Source organism: Phascolarctos cinereus, unplaced genomic scaffold, assembly GCF_003287225.1.
Source record: "Phascolarctos cinereus isolate Bilbo 61053 unplaced genomic scaffold, phaCin_HiC Scaffold_3;HRSCAF=262, whole genome shotgun sequence".
Taxonomy (NCBI): domain Eukaryota; kingdom Metazoa; phylum Chordata; class Mammalia; order Diprotodontia; family Phascolarctidae; genus Phascolarctos; species Phascolarctos cinereus.
Genome location: NW_027555736.1, coordinates 81,264,289 through 81,270,288, shown reverse-complemented (window position 1 = coordinate 81,270,288; position 6,000 = coordinate 81,264,289).

Genomic DNA, 6,000 nt, shown 5'->3' with positions numbered 1-6,000 from the left:
GCTGGATTTTGCACATTGAATACCTTTCTAGAAGGGACCCTGTTGGTCCTTTTGTGGGACATGAGCCATATCCACATCTTGTTTTAAAGATTTTCTCCAGAGTTCCTTTAGTTACTTTAGGGTAATGTTGTAATGATGGAGAGAATTCAAGAAAAGCCTGCTTCCCCTCTTTTAGAAATTAGGCTCTTTAGGAACACAAATTTTGCTGAGCCAAGATCTTGGATACTTTAGTGCTTGAGAGGGCACACCCTCCTTTCCCCTCCTCCCCACCCTTCCTCGAACCCTGGGCCCATGAGGACATGGGTCTTACATCAATGTACATATTTAAATCCTGAATTCTGATCAGTGAATTCTTATTATATGTCTGTTATGTTCATAATTCTGCAGTAAAAACATATAGCAGGAATGGATTGAATTTTAGAAATTATATGACCCAATTCTTTTATTCTACAGGTAAGGAAACTGAAGTCCAGTGAGAGGATATGTCCAAGGCTTGGTAAGTAGAATGACAATTCAAACACTCATCCTCAGACCCCAAATCCAACATCGAGATTTTTAAAAAGGGAAACATAAGTAAAATGTTCATTTTCCAGGTTCAATAAACACCATTTTCATATTCTAGCTCAAATGCTTGACACAGATTGTGCCCTTAAGAAACTATTCTAAATAAGAGCTGAATACATACTGTTTGCTTTAACAATGTAAAAATAAACTATTATATAATATCTATATATCTTCTGATATAAAAAGCAAATAGAAAAGAGCCTATGAGGAAGAAGAGACAGACAGAAAGAGGCAGATTGAGAGAGAGTGAAAGAAAGACAGACAAGAATGAGACAGGGAGAAACACAGACAGAGGCACAGGGAAATAGAGATAGTGGCAGAGACAGACATTTACAGATGGATAAACAGACAGACAGAGACAAAGACAGAAAAGGAAAGGGAAACAGAAACAGAAAGAGGTAGAGAGTCATAGAATGAGAGAGTAGGAAAGGAGAACTTCCCCAACTCTCCCATTTCTTCCTCTCCAGTCTCTTTTCTGTTTTAGGCTCTGTCCCTCTAAGTAGTGATCAATTTCTTTCTTTTCTCTTCTTGATCACTTTACTCTCTGTGCCTGCCTTCACTTCTCTCTTCCAAATCTATCCATTTCTCCTTCCTCTCCATCTCTCTCTTTCCCTTACAGAATTTTAGAGTTCACTAAAGGGGGACATAAAAGATCATCTAAAACAGGAATTCTTATATTTTTATGTGTGTGTCATGTACCCATTTGGCAGTCTGATGAAACCTAGGGACCCCTTCTCAGACACAGAAAATGTCAGATATAAAAATTCAAACAAGAGGTGGAGTGTAGAATAAAGTCATTGGGTTTTTTTTCCTAGTGATCTACCCAATTCTTGTGATTCCCTATAATTTGACTTTCATCAGATGGAGATCCTGCTCAACAAAGGTCTTGATAAAAGTAGTCATGAGAACTTTTATTGGCATGCTCCAAGAAAATGGGAATGACAGAGTAGTCACAAATGCATCAGCTGACAGGTGTGAGAAAGTAGCAGAAGAAGACAAACCAAAATAAATAAATGCCTTGTATACTTACGCCAGAAGATAAAATAAAAACTTTATACTGGGAAGTTTGGACCTTTCACTTCAAGTGGGGACCTTAACTAGCATCTCAGAAATTTGATGGAAGAAAGATAAAAGGAATTTGGCGTTACCACCTTACTAGCTCCACGGGCGGAAAAAAATCACAGCAGAATGGGCAGTATGGGGAAATGGTTTAAAATACAAGGAGCAAATAAGTAATGTAAAAATCTTACTGGGCAAAAGTATAGCTATAAATACCATGCTTAAATAATAAAAATGTGATCACAGCAATATGCTGTAGACGAGGGGTCAGAAAACTACAACCCACATGAGAGTTCGCTGAACCATGTATAGACCAATACAGACTCTTGACTATTGATCAAGAGAATAAGATTTCACCAGAAATGTTAAATCTACTGGGGCAGTTGACAAATCTGGCCAAGTAGTAGTAAAACATATTGAAGGATAGGAGATTTAATTATTCCAAATAAGATTGAGGTGGGAAAAGATATGGAGACATGATTAAATGCATGGGACAGATGATGCTTCCCAGAATAAAGTTATATAACCTACAGAAAGGAAATATACTGGGCTTATTTCTGAGCAATGAACAGGAACTGGTACAGGAAGTTTTCACGGGTGAACCATTATATAACAGTGATCACAACACAACAAAATTCAACATTCAAGCAGGAAAGAGAAACCCAAAAGAGTCTGTAAGGCAGCTATCCAATTTTAGAAGGAAAAAAAAGATATATGACAAAATGTGAGCACTAATTAGACAAAAATGGGAAGTTATAGTTTTAAAAATCAGTAATACATGGAAGTCTAAAGACTACAGAAGCTTTGTGACTATAAAAGTCTACATAAATACAACTGCTAATTGTGAAGTGTGGGATAAAGGTATGCCAGAGATTTAAAAAAAAAAAGCTCATGCATTAAAGGGAAACAAAGACAATAACAAAAAACAAAAAACTCAACCCATAAACAAACACAGTCCTTTGAACTGCTAACTGCTGTTGAAATAAAGACTATCTTTCAGGGAGAGTTATCTTTCAAGGAAGAGAAAGGTTATGGCAAGTGAAGAAAACAGGAAAGTTTAAAATGTGAGTTGAAAAGCAACCTAGAAATCAAGAAGGACATAAATGAATTCAAGAAGTAACTGACAATGGACTTCAGTCTAATAGTTATAAATTCTGTAGATAAATTAAAAGGAGGAAGGTAAATTAGTTTATTTCATGATCATAATGAAAAAGTGCTCTCAGAGACAAAAATATAGTAGAGACTAAATGTTTGCTTTGCCTTGTCCTTTTAAAAATGTTGCATTGATGCTTTTTTTAAATGCAGCCATCATTTTCCACTTCCTCATCCCTATAAAGTCCTTTCACGTACCAGTGAAATAAAATTTCGCAAATCAAACCTGTTGACCATGTCTGACATAGTATGTCTCAATCTACATCCATGGTTCACCAATTCTCTATTACATCTACTAGAGTCAAGACTGGTCATTACAATGATCTGTTTGATCTGACACTTTTAGTTTCATTTTCTTCTATATTATTGTGATCATTGTGCATATAATTCTCTTGGTTGTTCATATAAACATTTTCTCTTTCCTTCTCTCTCTCCCTTCTTTTCTTCCTTCCTCCTCCCTTCCTCCTTTCTTTTTCTTTCTATCATTCTTTCTCTTCCTTCCTTGCATCCTTTCTTTTCTTTCTCTCTTTCACAAGCTGGAAGTGCAACAACCACTCACTGACCCAGTCCCACTTCTGATTGGCCCTGGAGCTTTGATCTGATCCGTTTCTGACCTTGGCTGTTCACTCCTCCTTAGGCAGTATGATGTTTCCTTCCCCTGCTCATAGGGACTCACCATATTGATTCCAGACTCGGTGTAGATACCTAATTAGCTTTAGCCCTATTGCAGCTCAGAACTTCCAAGTTCAAGCAATCCACTGACCTCAGCCTCTCCAGGAGGAGGCATTACAAGTATGTACCATTACAATCAGTCAGTTCATGTTCTTGCCAAATTTCTTGAATTCATCATATTCATCATTTCTTAAGGCAAAATAATATTCTATTACACGCATATATTAAAATTTGTGCAGCCATTCTCCAAACAATGGGTACCCACTTTGTTTCCAGGATTTTTTGTTTTTGCTAACACAAAAACTTTTGCCTTAGTCTTTACTAGGTAAACTGGGAGGGACATTCCTATTTCACATTGGCATTTTCCATAGTCTTATCTGAGACACAAAATTTTAAAAATTGCTAAGTACATGGCATCTTAAAGACTCAATCAACAAACAAGACCTAATCAATCACAGGACCTTAATGGCCTCCAATGGAGACTTAGGAATGACGTCAAAGTCAGAACTGTGGCCAAAAAAAAATTTAGTTTCTCATTATAGCCACAGCACTTGAGAGTCAATCTCCAGAGAATAAACTGGGAAATACAGAATCAGGACACACAGTGATGTTCCCTCACACGATTGCTTTTGTGTGTGAATTTCTTTGAGTAATGCCTTTGAGTGTCATAGATCGACAGTACAGAAATTACCAATTCTCTTACTAAAATAAGCTTAATTTAGGAAGGGAGGAGTTTTCTCATATCTTCTGGGTGTGGCAGTAAACCTTTCAGAGTTGGGAAAACTGGGCCAAACCTCTCAATGAAAAACCTGTATGGGGCATTCAAAAATGTGCTCTGAACTTGAATTTTTATATCAAAATGGAAACATTTCATGGTTACTGTCAATGACATCTATGCTACATTAGGATAATTTGTAATTTGTTTTCTGTGTTCATCGAAGGAGTAAGCAACTGGAGGTAGGAAAAGCATCCAGATAATATGTAGATTTTTTAAAAAACTGTGTACCTTTTTATTACTAATTCTCATATTTAGTCCATAGTTTCCTGCTCTAAAATTGGATAGGGTGGTCTTCCTGTGTCTTGGTCATTTTCCTACCTTTCTCTCTCATCATCTTCCAGTCATGAACTTACTTTTTTTTTTCTGTTCCCATTTTATTTTTACTTTGATCCTTGGTTCCCCAACTCCCATTTCTCCCTCCCCCCAGTCTCTTTTCTGTTTTAGTCTCTCTCTCTCTAAGTTGTGATCTATTTCTTTCTTTTCTCTTCTTGACCGCTGACATGAATATTTTACTCTCTGTGCCTGCCTTCATTCTCTCTCCCAAATCTATCCATTTCTCCTTTCTCTCCATCTCTCTCTTTCCCCTTACAGCATTTTACAGTTTAAAGGGGGACATAAAAGATCATCTAAAACAGGAATGTGTGTGTGTGTGTGTGTGTGTGTGTGTGTGTGTGTGTGTGTGTGTGTGTGTGTGATGTGCCTATTTGGCAGTCTGATAAAACCTAGGGACCCCTTCTCAGACTAATGTTTTTAAATAGGATTACAAACGAAACAAAATACACTTAGCAAAATATGTTTTAAAATACAGTCATAGACTTCAAGTTAAGAACCCCAATCTAGACCAGGTCCTCATTTTCTGAAGGACATACAAGAATTAGATATTTTCTGCCTTCATGAAAACCCATGGATCATACTGTCCATGAGGTTTTCTTGGCAAAGATGCAGGAATGGTTTGCCATTTCCTTCTCCAGTGGACTAAGGAAAACAGGTTGGGTGGCTTGCCCAGGGTCACATACCTAGTGAGTGTCTGAGGTCTCATTTGAACTCCAGTCTTCCTGACTCCAGTCCCAGTGCTCTATCTACTGAACCATTTAGAGACCCCAAAATGTCACATACACATGAGCTTTGATTATTTTATCTTTGTATACCACAGCTACCACAACTTAAGTGCTTTTTGGCTTAATTTGGACTTAAAATTAAAAAAACAAAACAAAACAATCCAGTCTAGCAGAGGAGGTTGACAAATTCTCAAGTAACTTATAGAATCAAAAGATACAAAGTGCTGAAGGCAGGTGCAGGCAAAGTACTATGTGAAGTTCAGTGGCAGAAAGGTCATTACTAACTGAAGGGATCAGGATCAACTTCCTGGAGGAAAGGATGTGTAGTGAATCAACAGGTATGTTTGTGTGTAGCAGGGGCATTCCCTGTGTAAGTAATATCACGAGCAAAGGCATAGGGGTGATAAAGTGTTGAGTATCTCTGAGGAACAAAAAGCAGTCCGATTTAGATCCATGAGAATGTGGAAGTGAGTAGAATGTTAAGGAAGAAGGACAGTGACAAAGATTGTGAGATCTTTAACGCCACAAGGCTGAGGAGTGATCTAACCAGATAAATGCACAAGGAGGAAAACTTTGACACTGGTGTGAAGAGTGATATGAGAGAGAGAGAGAGAGAGAGAGAGAGAGAGAGAGAGAGAGAGAGAGAGAGAGAGAGAGAGAGAGATTGGAAGACCCATTAAGAAAGTATTGCAACAGATCAGACAAGTGGTAATAAAA